This window comes from Rutilus rutilus (assembly GCF_951802725.1).
Source record: "Rutilus rutilus genome assembly, chromosome: 2".
NCBI classification, from domain to species: Eukaryota; Metazoa; Chordata; class Actinopteri; order Cypriniformes; family Leuciscidae; genus Rutilus; species Rutilus rutilus.
This window is the reverse complement of record NC_140210.1, coordinates 40,530,126-40,543,686: the sequence shown is the minus strand read 5'-3', so window position 1 is coordinate 40,543,686 and position 13,561 is coordinate 40,530,126. Positions and strand designations below refer to the sequence as shown.

Here is a 13,561-nt window from a genome sequence, read left to right as displayed (position 1 = left end):
TTTGCTTGCATACTGGGCTTTTTGGCCACATTTGTGTCCTTTTTTCCAATGCTAAGCCTTCAACTGCTGACATGTCTTGAGTGGTGCGATATAGGCCTCATTATGTTTAAAAGAACGGTGAAAAGCCAATGCCAGCCTCCTTGTTTACCAAACATAGTTATTGAATTGACAGGATGTCGGAATCTTCCACTTTTCCTTTCTTCCTAACACAAACCTGACAACCCAAGTGATGACTGCCTCAATCTTTTAGAGGGCCTTTTTTTTAGTGCTATCTACCACTGCTTACATTTATCTTGGATATTTACAGACGTATCACAGTTAGTGAGTTGCGCACCATTTCTGTTTTGTCTACAATGCAGGTGCAAAAAGATGGATGTAGTTCATTCTTGGAATGTGCTGAGTGTAGTTGTTGCCTTCAGGTGTGACAGCTATTTCCTGGAGTTCAAACATCAGTCAACGTCATTTCAGAGAGCCAGTGCTTCACATGAAGTTCTCTGTTGAATGATAAAGTGATGTTAAAGGCAAGATAGACACATCAGTTACGGTTCCTCTGGATTTATTTTTTCCTAGATCACACTTTGAACAAAACTTTGTGTCAAGGTAAGAGAGACTTTTATATGGTAGGGTTTATGGGACAAAGATGAAATGAAACCAAAATGCATCTAGTGAATTTACTTTTGTATCATTGAAGGTGTCTCATCACCTCTGACAGGCACGTCTTCATAGGGCGGTCAGCCCCCGACACGTCTGTTTTTCCAACACCCGCCCTTCCTCGCAACTCAAGTGTGAATTTGAAACTCTTGGGTATGGTGAAGCTGTTAGACAAACAGAACAACTATTGTACACATCGCTGTGGAACAATGTAATCTCTGACGTGTTGTTTGAATGTGGTGTAAGGGTGGTGTTTGGTTTCACTGGCTGTATTTACATTTCTCCAGACTAGGCATGTGTATGTTTTGGCGGCGTCTTTGTCCGACATGAACCCACATACTGAAGGTACGCATGAGGACATCAGTGTTATCATAGCTGCGTTGGATTGGGTGTTAAATACTATTTATTTCCTGTGGAAGTAATGTAGAGTGTGTTGAAGTATAGGGGTGTATGGGTGTTCCCAACTAAATGGCTTTGCCATAACTCTTACCTGAAACCTAGCTTTTAAAGCAGCGTTACTTAAATTGACCATTTAGTTACTCTATAATTGCACCACTGAATATTGTTGCAATGTGATTCTTTTATAAGTGTTTAATAATGAAAAATCATCTAGGATATTTCAAGTGTTTGAACTAGAATGTAAATAAGGTTTACATTTTAAAACTTGAAAACAAATTTTTTAAGTTAATCTGTGCTTTTGTAAAATATGGATTTTTAAAAAAAAAAATTGACAATAGATGTAGTAGTTATGCTCTACTTAATCTTGCTTTTTTATCTGAAATTTAGCATTTGAGAGATTCAATCTGCCTGGATAATTTTGAGGTTAAATGCTCTTATTTCTTTGTCATTGGATAATAGTGATTTGTGAATTTAATGAACGGTGAATATTAAACTTTTAATGTCTGCATGTTAATGGCAGATTTGTGGATACAGTAATTATTTTAGTTGTGTATGGTAACAAATAATGTCTTTATTTTTAAATGCAAAGTGAGACCCTTCGGGTAAGATGTTCCCATAATTGGGAGTTATTATTTAATAATTCAATGAATTAGATTCCCTGAATTAGGTTCAAACATTTTCATTGTTTATCATAACCTATAGGCCAGTTAAATGAGTCCAAATGCATAATCTATTTTACTATGATAGTTCTTCAATTAAAAATACAGGCCAATAATTGATTCATAGAATCATAGTGTAATTCAGACTGGGATAATTTTTTTTAACCAAATTTAGCTGAAAAGGCACACTTTTCTTAAGAGCAACGTACTATATTTCCCTGTATCAAGAATGAACCGAAAGTTACCTAAGATAAAAGTATCGTGCATAAATGTAAAATGTTTAAAAGTGTGTCATTCCAGCTGATATAACCAACGGTAAGAGAAAAATTGGAAGGGGAAGTTCTGCAGTTGTTTGTAAAAAAAAAAAAATGTTTTCATTACAACTGAAAAGCCTGAGTCTAAAACTTGGTATTGAATACATTTGGGGGAAATGTGAGATTTTTAGCCACACAGCTATCAGTAAAGAGTCCCATGTGGCTCGGAAGCCGCAGGATGAGTTCCTGGGCTCCAGCGTCTATAAAGATTCTCTGGTTTCTTTCACAGACAGAGATCATTTCCCAGGCCTCTCTTAAATCCTGACTTAAAGCCAGGCTCCTCTGTACCCGTAGTTTCTTGCTCGTCTTTCTGTGAGAGTAAAACATTTTTCGATTGGATGGTTCCTGTCAGAACTGGAACCATTCTGGCTGAACGCACATAAATCCCAGCAGGCTTTTGATGATTCATGCTTCTGCATCTAGCTACCCAGGTGGGTCGCTCTTTTGGACGTCTTTGTCAAATTAGGAGACAGTCCTTGTCTTGACGGTTCAGTTGTGCACAGTGAAATAAAGGTGCAAAGTCTTCTGGAGAGAATGTAAGGTTGCACAAATCACTTCGTATTTTCTTTTCGCGCCGCCTAATGCCTGTTCTGCCGTGGATTTTTTGCTTCACTAATAAACCGAAGAGCTACTTGAATCTCTTAACTATGTCTGCTCCTTGACAGCATACCTACAGTTCCTGGAGATGGGTCTCCTTTTTCTAACTGGTCTTCTCTCTTCGTCTTTGTAAGAATGAGATGCACACGTCCATCAAACACAAGGAGATCCATCATAGCTGGTGAAAGCTGCCGCGGGACTTTTAGAAGTATGCACTTGTGACCTTTCCCAAGCAACTATCCCGAGTGGAGATGTCAAAAGCTGTAGACAAGGGAAAAGTCCATTCAATAATTTTCAAAGCTTTCCAAAAACAGATTGGGCACTTGCAAACTACTGTAATATAAAGAAATGTGTGATTTTTAAATGTTGCTTGTTAAAATCTTATTTTATAAGAATATACGCTAAGTCTGACTGACCATCAATGGAGAAAGATAATGGTCTACTTGCGACAGCAAACCGCAAACGCCAACTGGATCATACTAACCAGACCTCGATCTCTTCCAAGAGGCTGTTTTCCCCTTTTCACAACATTTTCTTGTAAGAGTGATGTATAAATTGTGTTGTGGGGGAAAATAAGACATTTTATACATCTTTTAGCCCAAAAGCAATTTGAGGTTGAGATTTCGCAGTTATCTTGGCTCTCTTCAGAAACTATGCAGTGATTTTGGTTTGCCCTTTGGTCAGGGAACATCATGTAAGGATGTGAAAACGCATTATTTTCAGAATCGCTGCTATGAATGATCAGAACGAAGAGGGACTATTGATTATTTCAAAAAAAAAATTTTCCCTCTGAAAGTTCCTTACTGAAGGCCAAATTGGCATATAAGTGAGTTCTGTAAAAATGTTATCTTCTCTTTGTTCAGTCTCTTTTTACGGTGCCTCTGCCTGTTCGTTTACAATAAACAATGTTTGCAATTTTAATTGGTCAGCATCAGGTGTGTTATATTGAGTCCTCCTCTCCTGTATCTGCATTTGGAATTGATCATAGGAACTTTGTCTTTGTAAATGTCTCAGCACGTCATATGTGGCTAACAAACCTGAACATGTACATTTCTGATAGAATTTAGTACTGTGGTCCATACTTCAACCAAGTCAAATACCTTTTACAATGCATTATTTACTGAAAAGAAAAGGTTGGTTTATTAGATGTAGACTTCTTAGCTTAGTAACACTTTAACTAGATTTAATAAATATCAATTATATTCATTTATTACATGACTCCATGGCAGTGGTTCAGAACTTTTTTGACTCCAAGCCCACTGTATAACAAGACAATATCTGAAGGCAACCCATTATTACAAGACAATATTCGAAGGCCTTGTATTACTTGCACTATATAAAAATTCCAGAAGTTTCAAAAACTGAAATTTCCAGTTCAACATTTAAAGGTTTATATAAGGTAAATAAATTAATGGTAGAAGTAAATATATTTTACTTATTTATTTATTTACCTATTTACTTATATAATTATTCATTTATTTACTCACTCACAAATAGTAATGTTCTATCAAATATTTCACACTTGCATAATGTAACGGTGGCTGTAAAAATCGCACATTGAGTATTAACTAGAATAATCTTTAATCAGGAATACATTGGAAACGCAAACATAAACGATAACCAACAAAGGACTAAACTGAACAGAGTAGGAGATAATCAGGAACTAAATAAGATGCAGCTGATGATGATTAATCACAGAAACAAACAGGAACATAATCAGAAACCAAGGAAACTGAAACTAAACAGATCAGGGAAACAGGAACTAAAGGAAACAGAACAGAATATCAAAATAAGAGTCCAATTACCTCCTTTTTCAAGACTGTGCGAGCCCTGACTCTAAAATCTAAACGTTTTTGAGGTAACAAATTAGAAATATGTCAATTTACATCTTAATTTTTAGCTTAATTTGTTAGCAATTTAAAGAGATCACTATTAGTATAAAACACTGGTTGGTTTAGGGACAATTGGGCCCATCTTGCTTTGTCTGAGACCTTCAAGAATGTTCTGGAACTCATGTTTCAACAAAGGCTCTTCACGGGCATCAACTTTGTTTACATTGTGATCTCTGAGATATTGTCCTCTGAGGTGCAGAGCATTGCTGATGGATGACTGATAAGAGATCTTCAGCATATAGAGCGAGGCGAGAGTTTTGAATAGATATGCTCTGCAGGACAAACCTTCTCTCACTTATCCTTCAGGCTTTTAATGCAGGTTACCTTTTGTTTGTTTTATTGCTCTGGTTTTTGTGTAAATTCTGTGCTCCTGTGAGGACAGACTGACCTGTGGCGGTTCCAGTGGGGGACGATCTGAAGTGTTTTGGATGGAAAACAAAAGCAGACAGTGCTGTACGTGTGAAGAATACACATTGATTCTAATTGCTAGTTGTCACTGTGAGAATGAACAAGGCTCTGGATTCATTTATTACCCTTTTTTATGTCATTGCCCTTCCACAAAAAGCTCACAAGTCAATAACGGGTTGCACTAATCAAGCTGCCATCTTTACTAATGAGTTTCCCTATATTGGTTAACCTCAGAGTCACTTCATAGAAGCGTCTTTAAGCTTCCGTTGGCTGCCGTCTACTTCCACCACCACAGCCTTCCCACACAATCCGCGTGGGCTCCCTGGGAACGTGAGCTCAGCCAGATGGGCCGCACTAGCGCCACCGCTCATGCTTTATTATGGACGCAATACAGCTGTTGTTTTTCTCTCTCAGCAAATGTGTCTGTCTCCAAACGAGAGCTCAGGGCTGGGGAGAGATTGCCGGCTGTGCATCGCTCTTCCAGTTTCCTCTGAACAATGTAATCGTGGAGGCGCAGACCTTTAGTTTTTCAGAAAACAACCTTCCTGTCATACTTTATGTGTATGTTCTCTTTGAAATCACAAAGAGGTCGTTAAAAAGCCGTTAGATGGTTCAGTTGAAAATGTCTCTGCATTTGTGGAAAATGACCCTCAGGCTGCATATGCATTCAATAACTAATGCTCAATTTTGTTTCATATTTTTCAAGAGTACATTACAAGGATAATACCATATGTTTTTGTCATGTGCTAGTGTTCAAAAGTTTGGGTTTAAGATTTTTTAAAATGTTTTTGAAAGAAGTCTCTTCTGCCCACCAAGGCTGCATTTATTTGATAAAATACAGTAAATATAATAATATTGTGAAATAATATTGTTACAATTTAAAATGTCTTCTATTCGAATATATTGCCAGCAGCCATATCACCCTGTAGCCCAAGACTGGTTGCCTACTGAAGCTAAGCAGGGCTGAGCCTGGTTAGTACCTGGATGGGAGACTCCTGGTAAAAACCAGGTTGCTGCTGGAAGAGGTGTTAGTGAGGCCAGTAGGGGGCGCTCACCCTGTGGTCTGTGTGGGTCCTAACGCCCCAGTGTAGTGACGGGGACACAATACTGTCAAAAGAGCATCATCTTTCGGATGAGACGTTAAACCGCGGTCCTGACTCTCTGTGGTCATTAAAAATCCCAGGATGTCTTTTGAAAGAGTAGGGGTGTAACCCTGACATCCTGGCCAAATTTGCCCAGTGGCCCCTGTCCATCATGGCCTCCTAATCATCCCCATATACTGATTGGCTTCATCACTGTCTCCTCTCCACCAATAAGCTGGTGTGTGGTAGGCGTTCTGGCGCAATATGGCTGCCGTCGCATCATCCAAGTGGATGCTGCACATTGGTGGTAGTTGAGGAGATTCCCCCCTTCCATATGTAAAGCGCTATATAAATGTAATGAATTATTATTATTATTATATTTTAAAATGTTATTTATTCCTGTGAATCAAAGCAGAATTTTCAGCATCATTACTCCAGTCTTCAGTCACATGATCCTTCAGAAATCATTCTAATATGATGATTTGTCATAACTGCCTATTCTGGGTCATTCTACACCTTTCTTCTCAAACATATAAACGGTATATCAGTGAAACACGGTACCGCCACAGTACTTTGTGTACAGGTTGTGGTGTTATTTTCACAAACATTCATTTCAAACAGACTTCTTTCATTTGAAGTGTCATGGTTTGTGTTTTAATGCAGATGTTTGTGTGGTTAATCTCTTATATAGGCTTAATATAACATTGAACCTTGTCGTGATGTCTGTCTGAAATGTCTCGCATACACGCTTGATGTGGATAATTCAAATACGGTTTTCAAACTCTTGCTTGCCTACTTTGAGAATTAACCTTGTACATGTTTGACCTGAATGTGTCAGTGTTTGTAAAGTAGAAGTGGATATTTTTAGCTATGAAGTTCAGCAGTCAAAAATGCAATTGATACAAATTTGACCCGTTTCTAACCTCTGCATGGCTCTGTTATTTTTCCATCTGGCAGCGTTCTGTCTTAAGCTCATATTTCACTGTGTTTTGCACCACTACATCCAAAACAAGAACCAAACATGTATTTCTTAAATGGGGAAAATCGTTGAATGAGCTTAAGTCTTTGAGGTTTGGCTCGGTTCCTTCAGAGAGTACAAATATGTACACTGTACATTGAAGCAAAGAAAGTGAACGCATTTGCTTTTAATGGATTTATATAGAAGCCAGAATGTGAGCATAATGTGGCTTATTTTCAAATCCTCACAATTGTTTAATGCTTTTAGGTTGTTGTTGTTCCCTGAAAATGATCCCTTTCTTATTTGTATGTTACAGTATGAACAAACATCATATATTAAAGAGTGAAAAACTACCTTTACAAAAAGTGCTGCAGAAGCACAAGTGGTGCTTTAAGTTGTAATACGTACTTTGAGATGCATGGCCTACCAAAAAGGTTCTTGCTTTTCAGTTTATCAAAGGTAACAGTGGGAAGTAATGGTGGGCGGCATGACTACAGTTACATGATCACAAATGTTTTTTATCCCTTCTAACTGTGACTTGAGGTCACGGATTTTGGCCTTTAATCCGTAAACTCTCTAAGTGTTTTGTTCCTGCTCCAGATTGCTCACTGAAGCTGTGACTGTGAATTGTTAGCAGAAAAAAACAACCTTGAGGATGTCCTCATGAACAATTCTTGCTTAAATACCTTCATTCAGGCCTCTCCTCATCTTGTAAGCACAGATGTAGCCACTTGAATATGCTATTCTGATTGTCCACTTGAGAGGCCGGTTTTCTTCTGCTTTTGTGTCTACCGTAGAAGTTCTCCCTCCCCTGCTTTACACGTTGCAGCAGAAAGAAAGGAAATTGAGGTTTGGATTGCTGGAAAATATTCTCCCCTTGGTTTACTGTTTGGAAGCCTATTGCTTGGACGCCATGAGCCTCTTGTAAGCCGAGTTATGATGAAAAGAGAGTCCCTGTTTTTCATTTTCCCGTCCTCCATTCTGTCGATTTTTGAAAAAGCTAGTTCAGTGGGAACATTTCACATTCCAGGAATTTGCTGTTCTGAATCACATATTGATATGCACTCTTTAAGTGAAAACTCCTCCTGACACCAAACTTTTGACCGGTAAAGAAATGTTTGCTTTTATACAGCAAGAATGCATTAAATTGATAAAAATGACAGTAAATACATGTATAATGGTAATTATATTTTTTTTAAAAATCCTATAATCCTAAAATTTCTATCAGTCAAAAAATCCTTACATTTATAACATTTTCCACAAAAATATTAAGCAGGACAACTGTTTCCAAGATTGATAATAATCAGAAATGTTTCTTGAGCATCAAATCATCATATTAGAATGACTTCTGAAGGATCATGATGACTAGAGTAATGATGCTGAAAATTCAGCTTTGATCACAGAATAAATTACATTTTAAAATATATTCAAATAAAAAAGTTATTTTAAATTGCAACATTTCACCATAGTACTGTTTTACTGTATTTTTGGTCAAATAAATAAAGCCTTGGTGAGAGAGAGATTTCTTTCAAAAACATGTGCATTGATGCATTGTACAAGCATTGATGCAATCAGATTTATGTTTTCCTATTATATTATCTTCTCCTACACTCTTAAAAATATAGGCTCTTTATTGGCATCTGTCTTTTCCTGAAGAACATTTAATATCTATGGAATCTTTCCATTCCACAAGAGGTTCTTCACAGTGGAAAAACAGTTCTTCTTCTTCAGATTAATGAAATGTTCTTCACACTAATGGCGCTTTTCCACTACACAGTACCAGCTCGCCTCGGCTCGGCTCGACTCGACTCGACTCGACTCGACTCGGCTCTGTTTGGTTTTCCACTGTGTAAAAGTTGTACCTGTACCTGCTTCCAGGTACTTTTTTTCGTACCACCTCCGGCGAGGTTCTAAGCGGGCTGAGGCGATACTAAAATGTGACGTGAAAACACGGCAGACTGCTGATTGGTCAGAGAGAATCGTCACTATTCACTGCGTCATCATTGCACGCGCCAGACGGAGTATCCTGAATAAAAAACAGCAAAAACAAAAACATCCAAAAACAGCATACACTCGATTTCCTCCTTTGCCCTGTGTGTGTGTGGTAGCGGGTGTGTCTCGCGCGTCTCGCGTAAAAGATTAAGTCATGGCAGTTTCCTGCGGCGTCGCTATGACGTCCAGGTACTATTGTGGAGGTACTATCTGCAATGGAAAACGGAGCGAAAAGCGAGCCGAGCCGAGCTGAGTCGAGGCGAGTCGAGTCGAGTCGAGCTGGTACTGGTAATGGAAAAGCGCCATAAGAAAAGTTGTTCTTTTAGGAACTGTTCACTGAAAGGTACTTTGGGGAACCCAAAATGGTTCCTCTCTTCCATTACTGTGAAAAACTATTTTTAAAAGAGTGTATCAGCATTGGATTGTAAGGTAGCCATCTATAATCATCTCTATTCCAGTAAATATAAAGTTCAGTACATCACTATACGTTATGATATTGTTAGTGATGAGAATTGATGTAGGTGGAGCCCACGTCATTGTGAATCACAGGTGACCATACTGAGAAATGTCAGTTTATTGAAACAACCTGTTTCTTCATTAATTGAACTGTGGGAAATCATATGAAAGGCCACATAAACAAGGATCTAAAGTATTGTGAAAAAGCAATATCATGAGAAAAATAATTGCAATATTGATATGTGATTTTATCAGTAGAGCTCAGGATATTTTCTTATTTGTTTCATCTTTTTCTTCTCCAACAAATCTCACTTGCTTCTCAAATCATCAGTCTCTCCACTATCACAATCTCTGTTTGTCTCAAAGGACCGCAGGGTGTTTTGGACCAAACCTGGGTATCTTTGGTAAATTAAAAACTCTGCCTGATCAATATATCTCATTATTCTATGAAAGTCGTCTGGTTTTTCCACCAACACTCTCAGGACCAGAATCATCTGTCTGCAGAAAACATCTTTTGTAGGAATTTCCCCACTCAGTATTTTAGAGTTGTTTTAATAGTATTACCAGTCACTTTTTGGTGACACCTCCATGTGTTAGGTAGGTACATGTGTATTTATGTTTGTTAGTTTTATTTTATTTAACTTGCTTGCATTATTTGCATTTACTTGTTTGCATGCTTATCTGCTGCTTTATTTACTGTAGTTTTTTATTTTAACATTTTCAGCCATTTTGCTACTTTTGATTTGGCAATAGCGAGAAAACAGCTAATTATTGCGTTCCTCTCATAAATGCCATGTTCAAAGTTTTGGAGCATGACTCCTTGTTGGCAGAGGGTATTTACATTAACTCCGCCCACTATTGTCTGATTGAGACAGACAAAATGATAACCGAATCAGTGGCGTGGACAGTGAGTTTGACCAGAGTTCGAATCCGTCTTTTACCGAACTCATTCTTCTCCCTTTTTCCATTGCATATCAGCTCGGAGTATTATATATACACTCACCTAAAGGATTATTAGGAACACCTGTACAATTTCTCATTAATGCAATTATCTAATCAACCAATCACATGGCAGTTGCTTCAATGCATTTAGGGGTGTGGTCCTGGTCAAGACAATCTCCTGAACTCCAAACTGAATGTCAGAATGGGAAAGAAAGGTGATTTAAGCAATTTTGAGCGTGGCATGGTTGTTGGTGCCAGACGGGCCGGTCTGAGTATTTCACAATCTGCTCAGTTACTGGGATTTTCACGCACAACCATTTCTAGGGTTTACAAAGAATGGTGTGAAAAGGGAAAAACATCCAGTATGCGGCAGTCCTGTGGGCGAAAATGCCTTGTTGATGCTAGAGGTCAGAGGAGAATGGGCCGACTGATTCAAGCTGATAGAAGAGCAACTTTGACTGAAATAACCACTCGTTACAACCGAGGTATGCAGCAAAGCATTTGTGAAGCCACAACACGCACAACCTTGAGGCGGATGGGCTACAACAGCAGAAGACCCCACCGGGTACCACTCATCTCCACTACAAATAGGAAAAAGAGGCTACAATTTGCACGAGCTCACCAAAATTGGACAGTTGAAGACTGGAAAAATGTTGCCTGGTCTGATGAGTCTCGATTTCTGTTGAGACATTCAGATGGTAGAGTCAGAATTTGGCGTAAACAGAATGAGAACATGGATCCATCATGCCTTGTTACCACTGTGCAGGCTGGTGGTGGTGGTGTAATGGTGTGGGGGATGTTTTCTTGGCACACTTTAGGCCCCTTCGTGCCAATTGGGCATCGTTTAAATGCCACGGCCTACCTGAGCATTGTTTCTGACCATGTCCATCGCTTTATGACCAGCATGTACCCATCCTCTGATGGCTACTTTCAGCAGGATAATGCACCATGTCACAAAGCTCGAATCATTTCAAATTGGTTTCTTGAACATGACAATGAGTTCACTGTACTAAAATGGCCCCCACAGTCACCAGATCTCAACCCAATAGAGCATCTTTGGGATGTGGTGGAACGGGAGCTTCGTGCCCTGGATGTGCATCCCACAAATCTCCATCAACTGCAAGATGCTATCCTATCAATATGGGCCAACATTTCTAAAGAATGCTTTCAGCACCTTGTTGAATCAATGCCACGTAGAATTAAGACAGTTCTGAAGGCGAAAGGGGGTCAAACACAGTATTAGTATGGTGTTCCTAATAATCCTTTAGGTGAGTGTATATGTTTATTTTAGATACAATTTTAGAAAATATTTAGGAATCAACATTTATCAATCTATATTTCTATTCTATATTTCTATTTCTATAGAACTATAATTTAAAAACAACACAATTTGTCCAAAGTGCTTTACACTCTCAACATTAACAAAAAGACGCATACAAATTAAGTAGAAATAGAAATAAAGTGCATAACAGGTATAACAGGTATTTGTTAGTGGGAATAAAGTGTTTAATTGGTAGGGTTACAGTATACCGAGGTGCAAAAAGTATCTTCCTCTATTTCCTCTATTTGCACTAAGTATAAATAGAATCTAACAACTATTTACACTTAGTGCAAAGAAAAAACATTTTGTTGTATCTATCACTTTTTAAGCCACTTTGTCTATTCATTGCTTTACTTGTATGCCACATGTTAATAACTCTCAATTATCTTCTTTTGGACTTGTAGCAAATCAGCTAATCTGGATGTGCTTTTGATAAATTACATAATCAGCATATCATAAGAGATTCATTATAGAATTTGAATCCTTTAAGATCTCTGATAAAAACCAAAACATCATTGTTCATTGGAAGGATTGCAGATTTTCAGAAGGATTTGATTCTCTTGATGTAGGAGAGATCCCCATTTGACAGCAGGCCGACATTCCTGTGGATTTATGTCTCTCGGAGACGCGCTGCAAATGTGCTCTCGGTTAATGAGTTGCATCTTCACTGCATACCCCTTCTCTGCTCCTCTCTGATAGCGCGCCTGCCATTCGAATCCTGTTAGAGGAAGAAAACATGCAAATTCCACAGGCGTTCTTTGCAAAAGAATCTGCGTGTTTGTCTTTTCTTCCTCACCTGAGCCTGATTGATTCTTTGGTTGCCTGTCAGGATCCATAGACATTAATTAATTACCAGGTGTTGATAACACACGATGAGCAAATCTTTACAAAGCTTTTGTTGGGGTGTTTCGTGGTTTTGTTTCCTATTTGGCTCCAGGTAGTTCTTCCGCTCTCATCAGAGAGTCGTGCACAAAATGAGCGCAGCAGTGCTCGACAGACGCGTCTGTGATTTATATTACACTGATGGTGTTTCTTCAGCGCTCGTCTCAAAACAGGAAATCTGCTGCAAATGTATTCCCCGTGGCAGAGTGTGTGGCTGTGTGAAAACAGCCTTCAACTCCAATTAAAGTTTGAGACGACTTGAGTGGCTGGGGGGGGGGGGGGGGGGAGAAAGGGTCTAAAATTGTATTTTTAGAGTAGGCCTATTCCCGCTTTTAACATTTCTCAAACAGCCGTCCAAATAGTTCAATCTGTTTAATCACAGCTGAAAGTGGTGCTTGGCTGTTCTCTTTTCAATTTGCGAACTGTATGAATGCAAAATGTACCGAATGGCATTTTTAGGTAGGCAGCTTGTTTATACTGATGTTCAGAGCCAAACAGAACCAAAATAATAATTCTCATCACTAGACAACCACATGTTCTATTAATAATTTTTTATTATACATTATACAGTAGTTCATTTATTATTATACCCATTTTGCTTTGGTAACAATGCATGTCTTTTGTGACTTCATGCATGTTTCAACAGAATATTACCCAAATTTATAAATGTATAACCATTTTTTTTTTTCTTGACCATGCCTTTGTTTTCAGTCATTTGTGTTACTGCAATTAAAAAGTAACGATTTAAATATTTAAATATCCGTACTGTTGTGAAATGTTTTTGTTCACTGTACTTATTCATATTATTATATTATATTATATTATATTATATTATATTATATTATATTATATTATATTATATTATATTATATTATATTATATTATATTATATTATATTTAGTGCTGTCAAATCGATTAATCACATATAGCAAAAGTGTATATATACACACACACACACACACACACACACACACACACACACACACACACACACACACACACATATAT

The 13,561-nt window shown here is 38.1% G+C and overlaps 1 protein-coding gene across 2 annotated transcripts in view; it reads left to right on the top strand.

Annotated features, from left to right (window-relative positions):
* Positions 1–13,561, top strand: part of gstcd (glutathione S-transferase, C-terminal domain containing) — a 52,232-nt gene that overhangs the window by 19,150 nt on the left and 19,521 nt on the right. The gene's annotated exons all lie outside the window — the stretch shown is intronic.